This window comes from Chelonus insularis, unplaced genomic scaffold (genome assembly GCF_013357705.1).
Source record: "Chelonus insularis isolate UGA/USDA-ARS -01 unplaced genomic scaffold, ASM1335770v1 scaffold_714_pilon, whole genome shotgun sequence".
NCBI lineage: Eukaryota > Metazoa > Arthropoda > Insecta > Hymenoptera > Braconidae > Chelonus > Chelonus insularis.
In genome coordinates, this window is record NW_023276795.1 from 2277178 (window position 1) to 2295728 (window position 18551).

The 18551-nt window shown below is 31.5% G+C and overlaps 1 protein-coding gene across 2 annotated transcripts in view; it reads right to left on the minus strand.

Annotated features, from left to right (window-relative positions):
- Positions 1 to 1632, minus strand: part of knockout (Stork-head domain-containing protein knockout) — a 68363-nt gene extending 66731 nt beyond the window's left edge. For both annotated transcript variants that reach the window (XM_035094696.1, XM_035094694.1), the window contains exon 1: positions 810 to 1632. The gene's annotated coding sequence lies outside the window, so the exon portion shown is untranslated. The remainder of the gene's footprint in view (positions 1 to 809) is intronic.
- Between the last annotated feature and the right edge of the window lie 16919 nt (positions 1633 to 18551).

The following is an 18551-nucleotide window of genomic DNA, read 5'->3' on the forward strand; positions in this document are numbered from 1 at the left end:
TAGCCTTGCCCCCTGGAGATTACTGATGCAACGAGAGAATAATTGAAAAGGAACTCTGTATTATTCGTACAGACTACAGACATGGACTTTGCATTGCGAACGATTCTACAAGGACGACTTCCGTCACGGCTCAAAGATTCATTTGATCGTGAACGATCGGCCTTACATTTATGAAGGATCGTAACGGTGATGAAGTAAGCTTCATGTTTGTAGTAATTCATGCACTAAGTAACTGATAAGGTGAATAGTAAAATTTGCATCATGTTACATCCCCGGTAAGAAATTTAAATAAATAGCAAATTATGATAGAACAGATTGGTAATAATATCTTTATTGAGTTTAAATCATCGGATGTATTATTTTATTTTTATCACTTGTGCGTTTATGAAATGTTAACAGGAAAAATATTTGTTTTTTATTAAGCAATCATTTGTGCCTGTATATTTGATGAGCAATAATTTTTAATTTAGAAAAAAATTATTTGAAAATAAAAATAAATACTACTTTGCAATAAATGTTGATAGTCATTTATTCATTTTTGAGAATTATTTTGTTCGAACGTAAACAAAAAAAATGTTTCAGTTCATCAGAAAAATTCTATGTCGTCTATCCCAGGTATTTGATTTCCGCGAATTATTCTCATCTCTGGATGATTTTTTTTTCAAAGAAAAAGACAAGTGAAGTATTATCTCATTTTTATCTTCATTTCAAGCTGATGTTTCTTGAGATTTATTATTCTTGGAGTAGTAACTCTAATGCAAATTTTGTAAAAAAGGACAAAATAAATAGAGTGATTTTTGTAGACTTACCAAAGAGAGGAGTGAATATCCAAGCTCCTGAATGTAAATTACTTCCAACACAGTCCTTCAAATGGCAAAGGAATAGAAGATAAAACAACTCTTAAAACCAAAGGTGTTTACATTTTTAATTTACACCCAACTAAATATCATTGTATCATAAACACTCGCACTTGATTATTTTCGAATATAAACTCTAAAAAACTCAAATATCGTTTAAGCCAAAAAATCTCTTTGTGTCATCAATAGGTAAGTTAAAAAGTAAACTTTGAAATAGATCGTTTTGATATAAAACTCTTAGTTAAACTGAGAACGAAAGCCTGAAAGTTCCTTTTCGTCCCTTTAGTGAACAAAGAAAAAGAGGGTTTGTTTTTCTCTCTTTCTTCTTCTCAAATTCTTCTGCTCTACACCCAAGTCTCCTCGGGTGCTCCTTTTCTCCCTCTTCAAAATAACCTACCAAACAAGTTTCTGAAATTCTCCACAGGCAATTCACAATAAAAGTCGTCTAATAAATTTATCAAAAAAATCTTTACAATGTCAAATTGTACCAAAAGCTATACAAAGCAAACCACAGCTTTCCTTCTTTTCAAAATTTTCCACACAATACATCACTCCAAAAATCACTGCTCCATTTTCCAATTGTCTAGATGGTACCCACAGAACAAAGCTTTTTATTATCCAAAAATGTCAGAAAAATGTCCGTCTCTGACAGCAGAATAATTTCGGAGTTTATTCAAATAAATAAACCAACAAAAATGTCCTCCACGCGTAAGCAAATGACAGATGTGTACGCTCCGATAGTCAGACTCAAACTGAAGTGGCCGCGGTTCCAGCCGAGCCGGTAGATCTGCGGAGTTGGAGGCAAGCTGGCTTTGAGGTTGAGTTTCCCTCTCTTCCTGATTCTGCACAACATAAGTGGTGGGGAAACCGTCGCGGTGCTAGTGGGGAAGAAGTTGAATAGACAGTAGGGAATACACGCACACATGAGGCAACGGGTTGTTGGTCCACGTTTTGCCGGTTGAAGCAATCATTCCTTATTCTTTCATACGTTTCGATGATTTGTTGCTGATTAAAATAAAACTTACATTTATACAAATGTCTAAACTCTCGTAAAATACCTTTTATTTGAAGGTTTTTTTTTTCTAAAAACTTTCTCAATTACATCAATTAAAACTTCATTTCTCAACATATGAGGGCTCCAAAAAATTATTTCATCTGCATTTCTATTAATATTAAGTTTAATGAGTTAATTAAGTAATTTAATACATTATGACCTACCATAGACGGCCTTGAGAATTTTAAATTAATTTAATAAACACTGCAATCAATAACTACTTAATTAATGATTATCTAACGGAATTCGATTTGAATTAATTGATGAAAAATTATCTAACATCGCTTATCAACATTTATCTTTACTCATACTTTGAATTTGTAACTAATTAATACATTTTCAATGATTAAAAATGACCTTATACAGTTTTAACCGTAAACGCTGTTCTAAACGAACTGTTTCTTCATACTTTATCCTAAAATATTATTCGAAATGTTCTCTATCGGCTCAAGTTTCGAAAAATACATTTTTGCCATTAGAAATATCCGTGATTTCGTGCAACATAACTGCAAATTTAATCATGCAGAGCAGTCTTTTTTCTTAATTGCTAATTAACTTAACCATATGCAGAAATATTTAGAGATGCTGTGAAGATTGCGTTAACTTACAACCAATAGAGAAATTTTAATAGACCGTAATTTCATTATATTAAGACCGTGAAGGTGAGTTTACAGTATTTATTAAAAGTCAATTCTCACTGATAGATATTTCACTATCACATTATTACTACACTTTATTTATTCAACATTGATCAATTAATTAAAGACGAATAAAGATGTTGATAAAAATAATAAATGAACGATTCTCTGAATTACTTGATTAAAATAAATGATAAAGAGAAAACATAGACTTGACCTTAGCTGAATGTTTTGTAAATATTTAAACATTCGTTCGTCAAAAAATAGCAGACGTGCAATCGCGAAAGAGTACAGCTGTCATAATAACGGCTCGTGGCTTTTTGAGGATAAAAGAATAAGAGAAATTTTGGCCGCGGTTGAAATGTAACGAAGACGATAGTGAAAAGGCACGCTGATGATCCGTAAGAAAGACGAGAGAAAAGAAGAGTGAAAAAGAGGGTGAGAGTTCGAAAGGGAAACCGATAAAGGGGAGATTGCTCGACAGCTGTTTCAAAGAGAACGAGTCGTATTATGTATGTGATACAGCTCCATATGTATATGCGTGTTCTTTTCATATGAAATCGAATCGGTGGGCAAAAGTGTGGGTGGATTTTCCATGGGGATGTTTAGTCTAAAAGGAGATGGGGAATTAAAGCGTGGTTTGGACTACAGAGGATAACTGAGGGGGAAAACACCGGCTATTCTCTCCCTTGGTGATCAAAATAATAGCTGCCGCCAGCAACATGTAGAGATAAATTTTTTTAAATTCTATTCATCTAATTTTTGAACTAGAAAGAATTAGTAACACATGCCATAGAATAAAGTAAACAATAAATCAAGTTTATCTTTTTAAATTGCTTTTGATTTTTGATCAAATTTTTCATTGTTTGTTTCTTCTTCGTTTTGTTTAAACAGTTTTACTTTGGATAAATTACAATTAATAAGTGCTGATTACTTTATTAAGTCAATCAAGTTATATCTTTTCTATTGGAAATAAAACATACGCGAAAAAATAATTTCCTGACTCTCTTTCACTGCATCATTATATCAAACTTCATGCGTGACAATAATCAAGATTTTCGACATAAAATCTTTTCTTTACTCACTTCATGCATCCGTGAATCTTGAAGATATTTTTCTCTGATATCCCAAAGGTATCATGGCCAAAAGTAGCAATCTTTAGAGGCCAAGCGTGACAAAATTTTTTAGAATTTAAATAAAACATCTAGTGTCTTCCGAGGAAGGACAAATGATTAGTTAAATATATGTTATTACATCGTTGAACACATAAAGACATTTCATATCAAGTCAGTTTCACTTGGAGAATATTGAGCACAATCACGTAGGTCGATACTCAGGCGTGATCTTGGCCACCTGGTTGCACCATCGTCGTCTTCATACAAGCGCCGAAGAGAAGTACATTCACAAGGCAAAACTTTGTTCCATGTTGCACCATCACCGAATTGGTCACGGAACCTCAGACATGACATAAAATTCACAATTTATTTACGCTCCGCCCTTTGTGCGCGTCTTCAAATTTTATATGCGACTTTTAAAAAATCCTAAAAGAATAAATTCCAGCCTTAGGTTCAGCACCAGACATTCTCTATCTTTATTCGAAACTAAAAGAATGGTTGCGTAGTTAATTAATAGTGATATTTTATTCTCTAATAAATATTTACAAACGATAAAATTAATTTATTCGTTAATGATAAAATAATTGCTATAAATAATTAATATTTTATAAGGAAAATAAAATTGAAAAAATTTATAGATTAGAAGAGGAAAAAACTAATGGTTTATTTCCAGATATGAACGAAATTAGAGAAGAAAACGAGTAAACTTCAATGATTTCTTGATATTAAACGATGAAAAGCAAATTTCACTTTTATCCTCGAAACTCATTAAATATCACTCGATCATGATGGTACCATAAGTGCAATGTAATTATTTTATACAAATATGGACTAGTTTATAGTCATGTGAATTAATAAATGCACTTTGGTACTTATCCAAGAGTGTTATCGAAAGGATTCATTAGGGTGTCTTGCAATGGAAATCGACTCGTCATGTTCTTGGACTTGTAGAAGGTTCTACAGTTCAGATATGAATAACTTGAAACAGCTGTATTGAAAAGATCACCTATCATTTCATGTATTCATTTTTATCCTTTATTGATGCAACGTTCATTATCCACCTGGGGTATTTTGCAACCTTGACGTTAGCTGATATGGAATATCTGCTGGGAAAGAACTGTTGTAGTCAACTGATTGAACATCAACCGTGAAAGTATGTATAAAAAGATTACATTAATTGTAAAAAGCTTTTAGTGATTTTTCAAAAAAAAAAAAAAAAATGTTTAAAGTTATCTTTAGAGATCGACTAGAAAGACACTTGATAAGCATAGTCAACAAGATTTGCTAATAGAATTTCAATGGTAAAAGATAAAAATGAAAAGTTAAAAGTATTTTGACAGTCTGTTTTATTTTTCAAATGCATTTTTTAATTTTCCTTCAACATTTAATATTCATTTTATTTTTTGTGCATACATTATTGATTTATAGAAATTTTTTTCTACAAATTCAATATAAGGGAAAATTTATACATAATAAAAGAAGAAAATAGTTTTCTTAGAAATGATTTATAATTTTTTATAATTATTTAGCATAATATTTTATGATTATAAATAATTTTTTTCCGGTTAGCTATTTAAATCCAATTTTATTCCAACGTTTTAATATGGCCCACCTTTTTTTCAAGATTGATAAGGCACTTATGGGAAAGTAAATTCAAGCTTGGAAGAGACAATACGATCAAGACTATTTAGTGATTGGTTATGTAATGGTCCTAGTAAAAAAATAAATACTGGTTCTTATAAACAATTTATAAGTATGAAAATTAAATCATATCTTACATTGACCATATATGAATTTAATAAGATTCAATATTTATTTTTTTACTAGGGTAGTTTTGAGGTAGCAATGAAGTAGTTGGAGGGTAGTAATAAGATAGTCTTGAATTATTATAAAAATATTTGAATGAAATCATAATGTATTGTAAGAAAACTTAATCAGACCAGAATATGGCTATATTTCATTACCACTCAAGTTATTTTAAAGTAACGCAATGCAAAAATAAATAGTAAAAATCAGTATTATTCAATGATGAAATAAATAAGAGAATTTCAAATATTAAACTAAGGACCACAATACCAAATATGGTATCGAAAATGCAAAGTAGTTCAATCATTAATCACATTCTCTATCGGCAACAACAAATCCACAATTTACATAAATTGGCAGCGAAAGGAGAACGAATGAGATGGAGACGTATCAAACGCACCTAGACGCAAGTTAAAACGGACGTGAGTCCATTCATTTGCTCTCCTTCTGCATTAAAAGGTGTACATACAACACGTTGTGCTCAAATGTCTTGGAATTGCTGCAAAGTTTCACGCAATTTCCCCGTTCTTACCATATCTGTTTCACCCGCGCCAGTTTCACGCGCTCTCTGCCAACAAGTCATCTAATCATCTTCTTGTTCTCTCTCTGTATACTACTATTTCAATGTGTAGGTTGACCGTTTGTCTTCTAACGAGGTTGTGCCGCAACGTGGCTGCTTTATTATTCACCTGATTCTCTTGAAACGGTGAGAGACCACCAATGTAAATTAGCATAAGTAGCATGCCACCAGGTTAACATTACGCGCACGTAAGCGCCGGCTTTTAGTCATTTTACGCTGAATAGACGAGTTTTATAGATAAAGTCTACAATTACACATTTTTAGGAAACTATTTCATTGCTCAAGACCTTCTTAGACATCGAAATTCATTACGAAATTTATTTTTATCTTGGTAAACACTTTTTTTTTAGAATTATTTTGCATCTTTTGGTGATGAAATAGAAAGTTAGTAATTCTAAGTAAAAAAAAAGTATTTTTCTTTTGGAAGAAGAGGGTTCATTAACAATCAGAAAAGTATTCTCAAGGAACAAAGTACAACAAGAGATTGGCAAGTTTCTCGAAGAAAGGATCGACATCGTGTGGCGTGAATCGCCTTGGGAAGGCAATCCAGATATCACGGCTGAGAAATTGTCGTTTTGCATAAACACACCAACAGTGTCAAGACATATTAGAAGTCTGCGAGACATATGAGAGAGACACGTTAACACACTTGGCAACTCACTGTAATGTCGGGGGTGTTTCTCGCTTATGTTGAGTGAATGCATATGTTCAAACAAGTCCCACACGTGCTTTATTACAATTAATAATGTCAGAATGAACACCATAAACATGATAAAAAATTCTTCATGCAATGTTTAATATACTTTCACAATGTTTAGTAAATAAAAAAAAAATTCTTTTATTTACCATTTGAATAATTTTTCCATCAAAAAGCAGGAAAATGAATGAATCTTAAATGTAAATGATAAAATATTAAACCTTAAAGAAAATGATTATTTCAATAGTCATAAGAAATTCTGTAGTATTATGTTTTTTTTTTTAATAGAATGAAATGATTATTTAACTTTCTTATAAAAACGTAATCATTATTTTAACCGAATTGCAGAATTTTTCATCAAATAATTTATTTCTCCATCATCAGAAGCAATTTAAATAATTCTATCCTGCTTAATAAATGTAATATTTACATGGTTAGAATTACGTTAGAGTTGATTGAGAGGACTTGAATCTCATCATCAAGTCGATTCATGGAAGATGAAAAGTATTCAGCATGAAGAACAGTCGTTATATTTTGTCTAGAGTCATGTAAGATATGAGAATTTCTCTACCAACTCTCGACAATCGCAAAGAAGTACTGCTGTATATCAGCAAACTGATGTGTAATTTAATAAATATCTTATCAATCTATTAAAATGGGCGCGGGTTAATGCTGTGGGCCTCACATATGGAAACATTTTCACGCCACTTTCTTCGTGTCGTATGCAAATTTCATGCACGTCTGTCTAGGCGCTTAGAAACATAGACACACACACATACATTGATTTCAACTTATTCCTTAACAGCAACTTTGTGCCCTGAGGCTTCTGTTTTCACGCCCGCACTTGGTATGATTGGAGAACAATTTTAATAAATGTCTAATGGACACATTGAATAGTCGTTTTCACGCTGAATTATAGTCGTTCGATTGGCTATAGACATTATAAGATATAACAAAACACAAACAGGATTGATTATTTTAATGCAAATTTACCGGCAGTGTAATATTATTTTATCATTCATCTAATTAACCATTTTAATCATTCTTGATACAAATGTTATGCTTGATCAACTCGATGCGACCATTTTGCCACGCGCAAACTCTCTGAGATGGTCGTGGTTAACAACTCTGATTACCTCGCGCGATATATTCACTCTCGTGTCCAAGATATCTCGTCGTTAATTTATAATATCCACGACCAGAGCTTACGTTTACGGTTTGTGCATCGCCTCCGGTCAAATCATGCTCTTTCTTCCTGCTCCAACAATCCAAGGACCTCCCGAAACGTCTTTTTGCTCTAGATCTCTACATAAGCGGAAGCTAAAGGACTCTCCAAGACATAGACACTTGATTATAGCATGGCTTTCACCTCTTTCGTATATATATTCTTTTCCTGCTATATTGTCTATATCAACGAGGCTTATTGTAACAGGTTCATGAGTCGCATCTAGACAGTCTTGGAGCTCTCTTAATATTGTTCTTGACTAATGTCCCATACGAATGAATTATTTGGTGAATGGATCCATTTTTTGTGCTGCAAGATTTAATGAGCTGTTTTATTATAGATTAACTTTGGAGGATGAAAAAAAAAAGATATCATCATATCAGGTGTGTGTGGCTCTGTTGGTCTAAATAAACTCAATTGATCCTTTGCGACTGTTATAAATATGTAGTTCAGCTGGATATCAAGTGAAAGTAGAAGATTAAACTTGAGTTTTAAAGTATGCATCAGTAATCTATCGATTTTCCGGATTACAATTTGCAGACATAACATGACAGAGGTCGTATAAATTGTAATAAATTGTCATTGGCTTAATCTTTATTGGAGATAATTTACAATCATGGTAAATAAATCATTGGTTATTGCTGGAAAAATATAAACCGTTTCAAGAAAATATTATTACAGCCTTTTAATGCATGAAAAATACATTTATATTGCTTGTAAACATAAACCATTTTTTCAAGTAAATTATTATTTTTTTTTAATGAATAACTAAATCATTAACTTTATTGGATTGGTGTTCTTTTTAATTGTTGTAATTGATGCATAATTATGATTATTCATTAAAGACCTACATTTTTTAACTACGTAATTGTTCTTCAAAAGAAGAAGAGAGCTTTTTGATAAATATATATTATAAGTGGAGACGTAACAATTTTTTTGGGTGACTTGTTAGTGAACATAACGGTATGGAATACATGAAAAGATGCGTAATTGGAGTGAGAACAATTGGAAGGAGACCGGACTGTACAGTAAAGGTGACTGAACACGAATATATACATAAGTCAACATTGCGTGCAAGTCAATAACCGAGAAATGTAATTTTTATTTTAATTCATCATTAGCGTCGATTAGCGCGACCAGTCGAGACTTTGATGTTTGAACGTTGCGAAATGGTAGAAAGGGAAAAATAGAAAAACGACGGAAACTTCGACAAGAGATCGAACTAATTGACTGAATTGTCGGCATTTTCCTTTCTCAGACATAAGCAAATTTTTTTCTTCTATTTTTCTAATAAATTTATGACATTTTTTATGATTTATGTTTCTGTATAAAACATGTGGAATCATTTATGTCTGTTTGATATAACCTGCTTTTTTTTGACAGCATGTGTGCACGACTGTTTAGAACATTCATCAGATTTCTTTTAGGTCTTACTCATAGTTTCAAGACTTTCTGGAGAATCGTGAATAGAGTGGGAACAAGAAGACATTGACGATGACTTGGATATTTTAAACTGGTAGTATTTATTTGAAAATAGAAATTAAAAGCTCAATAATCTGCATATCACCTGGAATTACAGTACTTTCGAATGAATCAGAATTTTTCTAGAATTTTAAATACTTCTTTCTAGTATGGATTTTTTTTTTAAGTTCAATAACACCGTTGAGTAAAATTTTCTAGACAATTAAATCAGAGGAAATCCTTTTACAATGAATCTAGACTATTTCATAACTGAAATATCAACATTTAATAAAATAAAAATAATCCATAATGATGTGCTAACTAGTATTAATTACCATAAATACTTTTGTAAACAGTGTTCTAGAAATATTTAGAAATTTTCCAAACACGGGAAAGAAATTTAAAAAATGATGGATTGGATAAAAAGGTATGATAAAAAAATACTAGGATGCTATGATTGCACTCCAAAGCAATTAAAAAACATTCAAAATGACTAAAACAATTGCATCCATCCGGAAGAAGCCATTATTTATATGTTTAACATAAAAATCCCATTATATTAAGATATATAATAGATGTTACATGAATAACAAATAAGCAAATAATATTTATAGATATCTTACAACAGTGTCGAGGTGTCAGCATTTGTATACAGAAAAGGAGTAAATATATTTGAGTCTTGACCGCAAAAGTAATGAAGTGTCGTCAGACGATGGGTTATCTCTTATCTCCCTTACAACATCCTCACCAATTTTTTTCTTTCCCAATAATTTCTCTTGCGTAGGACGATTTCTTCCATCTGTGTTCACGTTTCTCCGTTTTTTCTCAGGAGAACACGCACGACATGTCACTGTTGGTCAGGCAAACAAGAGTATTAGTGAAAGTGACGATTTTTCATTGATGTGTTAAATCAAAATAAAAATATTTAATCCGTCAACAAAAAAATTATTTTACACACTTCCTCAAAATTTTCTTCAACTATCATTGAATAAATTTATATCCTAAATCATTTATTGATCTTCTCAATGACCTAAAACGATAATCGATTAATACAAGAGCAAAGAAAATGAGGAAGAAATATTTTTTTGAACTTAGCAGGAAATATCAAGTGTTTTATATTTATTATGAATATGTAATTTTGTTTTAAATATATATAATTATTATTATCTAATAAATTTAATAAATATTCTTAAGAAATACTTAAAATGAAACATTCATTTATTCGCTATAATCAATCTCATCTAAGAATGTAGCAACTATTATTAGCAGGCGTTCAAGTCATGTAATTCCATCAAAAAATCTCCACACTCTATCCAACTTATGTCTAAAGATTCGCGAAATATTACAACAAATTAGAAGATAATAAGCTTGAGAAATAGTTTAAACACAAAAACAGTTAAATATTTAGACTATCAGAACATCAAGAGTTGTATAATTCTCACGCGAGGAGTGTTTTAAGTACAGTTAATATGGCAGTAAGTTTGTAATTTTCTAGTGAAATAATTTACGATGCCAAGGGAGAGTTATTAAATGTATGTAATTTCTACAATCTTGAAAGAGTAACAAGCATCTAAATTATACTTTGTACATTTAGAGACCATCCGAATGAAGAATAACACACTTGTTCCACACGAACATTTAAGATGGACTCGATGTGCGGCCTTATTCAGCATATTTGGTGGATGAGAGACGAGCCGCAGGACAGGTGTTAGGAAGAACGAGGCCGGTATGCTGATGGTAACAAGCAGAGTAAGCTAATCTGGACACTATATAACTACGCACTCACGAGCAACTCTTACAAATATGTCTATACGCAGTACTCTAGTGTCGATAACAAATCGAGATGGTGTTCGGTAAGCGATACCTATCGACTGCTTTCTAAGGATGCAAATGCACAGGGAAAACTAATGAGAAAGACAGCAGGTGCAAGTGGAGAAAGAAGGTTAAATTCTCTGTTGGACGTTTGTTTATATCTTCTCATTCGTTATTTACTTTCGATAGATATGCTTAAGAAAAAGCTTTATCTATTGCTGATCTGAGTAAGCTTCTTGATCTAAACTACAGTTATAAAACAAAAAACAAGATTTATACGCAGCTTACTGTTTATTATGATTTCCGAAAATAAAATATTATTTCTTTTTTTGTAATATTATATTTAAATGTACAAAAGCGGTTCTATTAATTTTTAAGAGTTTATTATAGCAATTAAATATAAATGTCAATTAATATTTATTATCATTATCTTCTTCTGCAGCTATCTATTGAATAGATTAATTTTCAAAAAATCCTATTGATTTATTACTCCTTCCTGTTGCTTCTTTATATATTAAATATGAATTATTGCTTTTGATTTTATCGTTTTTTTATTCTCTACTCAGCTTATTAAATGGATTTCATCTTTCTATCATCATTTTTTTCCATCATTTTCTCGAAATTTTAAAATTAAAAGAAAAAATTTCCATGATTAATCATATTTTATTCATCACTCTTAGTTGTGCCAGAAGAATGTATGAACTGCAGAAGAATTTTCACACATAACTGTTTTGACTTGGATGAGGATAAGAAAAAACAGTAGTAGGTGGTTAATAAATTACAATAGAACACGTAAATGTTTTTAACACTTTCTAAAACATTAGAAATATAATCATAAACAGGTATGTATATCACACGTGGGAGTGAAAGAAATGCTAGCTGATTATGCGATAAAATTAATCGATCGTGCATACGCACGTGCTCAGGATGTTTTTCAAGCGGCGAATCAAAAGGTTATCAGATCGTCTGGATCCACTGGGATCGTGTCAAGACATCTTACGAGTATGTACATTCAATACCCTCTATCGAATTACGGTAAGAATATGGATGTATATGACTGGGAACATTTTCTAAATAGGACGCAAAAGACTCGCATCATGCGTTAATTCAACTTGGATAATTTCTGCATGGATCTTAGATAAGGAGTATCGATGGTTCATTGGTTAAATTGCGATGTATCGATGACCATGACTCGCACGCGTGCCTACGGGTATACGTCCACGATACAGAGTCACTATCGAGCTCAACCATCGACGACGATCATCCGGGAACTTTCTAAGGACGCGGATACGCGAGATTATCCGGTGCTAATGAAGCTATCTTGGAAGATGGACTGGCATCGTTCTTACAACGTAAAAGTTTGTTAAACTCACGTATATTAAGACCGCACTCAAGTCAAGGTAATTAAGATACGAGGTCACCTACATCGACAGCTTCAAAAGAAATGGCGGGCATTCACTTTTCATTTAACCTCTGGGTTTAGTTGGATTGTATATTTTTCTGGACTTTGGATAGTCTAGTTTTTATTGCTTTTGTGGCATTACATCATCAGTTTTTTCATTACTGAATTATTTAGTTGAGAAAAAAAATTTTTTTGCCACAAGAAAAAATTGTTACTTTAGTTATTGTGTTTATATTAATGTTTTTGTTGTAGTGGAGATTATAATTAAAATTATTACGAAATTAATAAGAATGTATAATTAGTAGAAAGAGGTCTAAAAGAATGTTTTAAATAAAATTAAATTTTTATAAAGTCATATGATTATGTAATGGTGATTTTGGATTTAAGATCGATAAAATTTTATTGATATTGTTATATAAATGTGGATAGAATTTATTATAATAAATATTTATACAAAAAAACTTAAATTGCTTCATAAAATTGATGATCTTTGGGATAACATTTTACAAATAAAAAAATTTACCAAAAACCATTTTTCAACATTGGTAAATATCAAAGATGAATGGAGATTCCTACAAAAAAAAAATTAATTTCAATCCAATAGACTCGAAACATTTAAAATAAATTCAAAAGTACTTTCTTTTCATTCAAAAATAAAGGAAAATCATGTGGAAATATTTTTTAAAAAGAAAATTAATTCTTAATAAAACGATATTTTATCACCGACACCTTTTTCAGAAATAAATATTTCCAAATTCAAAGTTAAAAATTGGATAAATCGACGATTTAATAACAAACACTCCTCTAAGTAGATAAGTATTATGAGTTAATTTATTAGAAAGTCATTATAGAAGAATAGAATAGATGAATAGATAAATAATGCTCATAATGGTTTCAGTAACCAACGTAATCAATAAAAAACCTTACGAACAATGTTTTAAAACTGCTTGATAAAACTTATAATTAGTTAGCATTAATCATATATTTATTGATGACAATCATATGGTTCACCATCATTTATTACGGTAGAAATTTTTTTCAAGTAATATCAAGTCTCATAAATATATTAAGAGAAATCTAGTCCATTTTCACTGTCATATTATACAATACAAATGTAATTTTCCAATAAATTTTTTTTTTCCTTAGGTTTCGTAATATTTAGGTATTTGGACTGAAGAATCTACGGCCGAGAGTCCAGGCTTTGTAACGAATGAGGGGAAAGTCTTATATCGCAGACGAGTCACTTCGTCGCACGGTTACGCGACTCCCACGTTATCGTATCGTTGAATTCTCGCCATAAATTTACGGTCGTTCGACATTATCCCGCGGCTGCACATATAGGCGTGACCTGTGTTATACTATCACTGGAGCCCTGCTTAGGCGGACGTCACGACAAGGCTGGAAAACCGTACCAGTTGATAGCCTTCCTCACAAATGCATCTTTTGTTGTCGTGTCACGGTGGGAGTGCAAATGTCGTGTCGAGGACTTAACAATCAAATTCCTCATCTGCATTCTTAGGAATTTATTTTTTAATTAACTAAATATTCAAACATTCAATTTAATTGGATAATTAATTTTGGTTTCACTATTGTCTACAGTTGGGAACTTGGAGTTATGAAAAAATGATACTCAGCAAGGATAATGACAGCCTTTTTCATAAATCTTTTGTTGTCAAGTTAACAGAAGGTGCAAGACTGGGTAATCGAACTTTGGATCTACAACCTTTGTTAATTATTTGAATAAAAATTTCATGTTTTTCTGAGCTATTCGCCTGTCAAAGGAACTTGCTGATTTAAAGCTTTTGATATTTTATTTTATATTTGCATATTATCTTGATTTTTTAATGAAGGATTTTCTTAAACAATTTTTTTTTTTTGAACTTTTAGAAGAATCAAATAAAAATCTGGAATGTTTATAAACTTACAAGTTGTAAAGAGAGTATTGACAACTCTACATTTCTAATTTTTTCTTCAACAACAACTTTTCACGACAATGAACTCCACTGATCACCTGACTGAACAGGACTATTTTAATTTCCAATCAATTTATATAACAAAACTTGTCCCTGTCATGTGTAATAAATGTCTTGATAAAATAAAGTAGCACATTACTTTATTAGTGAGCAATTTCCATTATTATAACAGATAAAATGCAAAAAGAAAATAAATAAATCGATCAACTGAAGCATGAGCTTTTCCTGAAACTATTTTAAATTAGTATTGATAGCAACAATTTAAAGGCTCTTAATTTACTTTTCTATTAATAAATATTTTTTATCACTCTTGAGCTCTTTTAACTCAGTTAATCTTGCTTAATAATAACACAGGTTGTCTTATATAAGTAAATAACAAAAATATTTATTATCAACTTGGATATTAACGCTTGAAATATATCCTACAGAAGACAATGAAAAAACCAACGCGATAACTTCATCAAAAAAAAAATTATTATGAGCTAAAGAAATTTTTTGAAGTGAAATTGGTCAGAAGCAAACACATTGGTACCTTTCAAGGCTACAGAGTGTTGATGGTGAAAAGTATTTACATACACTCTGCACAAGAGTTTCTGAAACAAAGAGTAATATCGACTCTTCTCATTCGAACTTCTCAGCGTATGTTAATATGTCAAACAGAGGAGTATAAAACACTCTTTCGAGACTGTTGAAGATACGACGTATCCTTGACCACTCGAAGTACCTTCGCAATCAATTTGGTAGTTCTCCATAACGCAGACTTTCATGAGCACATAACCAGTGGTAACTCTTCAGTACACCATGGGGATTTATTACAAATGATTTTTACCCAACTCTCTGAAGCATCACTAGCTATTTTTCCAGACGTCGTCCTTGAATGTGAAATATGAAAGATCCTGTGATAAAAATGATAAAATCATTAAAGATGCAACAGCAGGTTAACATATGGAAAAGAGCTCTATTCAGGCAGTTAGTAGAGTAAAAAACAGTTTCTTTTGAAAATATCGTTCATCAGGATGCAAAATAGTAACGGGTTCTTTCTTCCGAGCTACGCGGGGATTCTGCGAGACTAATCACCGCAAAACCTCCAGCAGAGTCCGTGACTAACGTTGCGTAGAATAGACTGATGAATGAAATGCCCTTTCCCCTGACTTGATGCTCTGGACAGTAGTAAACGAGTTGGATTCAAGGATAGCCATGAAACTTAGAAGATCTCTTCAAAGTTCTCTCTACATTTCTTTTATCTTTTTAATCCTTCTATTATATCCCCTATACTTATTATTTCTCAATCTCCTAAAACTCGTTTTATTTTTATTAAAATCATCCATTATTTTTTCTACAATGATAGAACTCAACTCAATGAATAGAATCCATTTCATTTCATTATAAAGAACTCTGCTAAAATTATAAAACTTTTTTTTCTCATTATCTTATATACAAATAATTAAAATAAACTATGAAGTCATCAAGCAATTATTTTATTTAGACAGTGTTACCTATAATTTTTTCATCGTCTCTCAAGGGATCAACATGTCGTGTTGGCAACTCTTGATTAATATAATAGTTTTCTTCGAAGGAAGCAAGAAGAGTCTCTTCGAAGAACCGTTGAATACCGCCCGTTATTAAACACGTTTTCATAAAGAATTTAATAAGATAAAAAGAAAAAAGTTGGCGACGTGTTAAAATTTTTCCTGTATGGTAAATACATTGGCGGCTTCTTGGAAGGACAAATTTAGCAAGAGATATATGTGCTTTATATAATAACCGCCTACTTAACACCATCCTTTCAATTAACCAATATCATCATCATCATCATCATCATCAAACATTGTAATAGTGAGAATTAGTCAAGGATATTAAAAACACAATGTGCCTATTCTTCATCAAATTTCCATAAGTACATTCTCACCTACAGTCTTCTCAATATGATACTCCCATTTAGCTTCAATGAAATTCCCAAGAAAGCCCTGTTATTTTCTTCCTTTCAATTAAAATCAGCTGGGAGTTGATTAAATAGGAACTGTGTCAGTAAAGAATTCTCCTCATACCACCTGCATAACGCTCAACATCTAGACCTGATCGGTAACACTTTAGCATCAACATTCATATGCATGATGATGTAGCATACAAGCATTCCTGGTTTGGTGAATTTTAAATCATGCATCGAATTAATAATTCGTGAATGTAGATCAGCTGCAAGTGGTTTGTGCACACTGGTCGAGCCGGATAGACGGAATAATGAGAATCAGTCGACTTGTAATAAGGAAGACTGATCCACGCTAGGCTGCTTCCAAAGTTTCCGGTCGTGACGTTTCCCACAATGTGAAGAATAAAAGTCCCTTGCTATCTCTGGTCTCTTAAGCCATGACTAGGGGAACTTTTACTTTAGATTTGAACTTTGATGTCTCATTTTCACACTGTGGAAAGGTAATTAATGCTCAAGGACGTCTATTCTCTTTTACACATATATTTTTAATCTTATTAAAATTCTCTAGATATTTATCTGTTATCAAATAAAATTAACTGCCATTGTGCTTTTCTGTACAATGAGGTAAATCATACAAGTTATGATCTAAGGGATTTGACCCTTGGGTACATTACAATTGCGTGATGTTAATTATATGCAACCTTGACTTTGAACTGTTGTGTCTCAAGAGTGAAAAAATGTGGTTAGACATTTTTTTTTCTTGCTTCTCTATGTGGTATATAATATCCAGTGTTAAACAATGCGTAATTCCGATGGTCACCCTGCATGAGGATAAATAAAATGACATAAAGAAGGGAAGGAAGACACAAAATAGTCTTCAGAGACATAAAGACGCCAGTAAAAAAGAAGAGAGTCGCTGGTGATCTCTCACGAGTTTACGAGCATTCTTTACGACGTGCTCAAAGAGTTGCAACGTCATTGTCAGTCCTGTTACCATCAAGATCAAATTTTTATTTCATTTAAAACTTAGTAGAAATGGTTGTATAAATTATAATATACGATTTATTTTATTTATTACTTTGGTTCATGTCATTTAGAAAAAATTGTTTAACCAAAAGAAGAAAGTATTGTGTACTTTCTATTTATCTTTTTCTTTTTCAATCATCAGTAACAAAGACTTTGAACAGTTAGTCGTCTTCCAAAGCTTCTAATATTAGTACTTTCTTTTGCTCATAGAAATGCTGAAAATTTATAAACTATATCTTTTTTTTGAGCAATAAAAACAGGTTAATGGAAAACAATTTTAATGGAGAACTTTCAATGAATTGAAATATTGTTGTCATTTATGGTTGAAGCCATAAATATAAACAAATTAAATTTTTAAGTTGTTATTTGCAATAAATATTGATAAAAATGATTGTCAATGAATATTAATAATTTTCTCTTCAATATTCAGCTTTTATGTAATATGTATTTTAATTTTTAGAAAAGATTATAAATAATTGACATTGAATTTGCACAAATAAAAATTATTTTTTTTTATATAATAAGAAAAATGTTTTAAAAATATGATAATTAATTGGACGCATAAATTTCAATTCAAAATATTTGTTAAATACTGAAGAAAATAAATGGGTTAGTAAATAAAAACGGAGATGATTAATAAAGCCTAGTTAGGAATATTCATGTAAAGAACAGATGATGATGATTGAAGTATTCCATATATCAGTGTAACAGTTTCTCACCTCACCAAGTAATGAATGCCCGATTAACCGTTCATTTTCTATTAGCGTTCACGTTTTCTCTTGTAACAAGATGCTTCACTTTATTTTGATAGCAATAAAATCAACCAGTAGTAACATTTTGACTAACGAGCTGATCAGAATATCGAAAGCCCTTTGAATAGCTCGCGATGCAACCCCGATAAATCCCACTAATGCTCGCAATTAATCTCGTATGTTGTAATCCTCCACGCTGTCGGCTTCCGGAATGAAATACCCATGT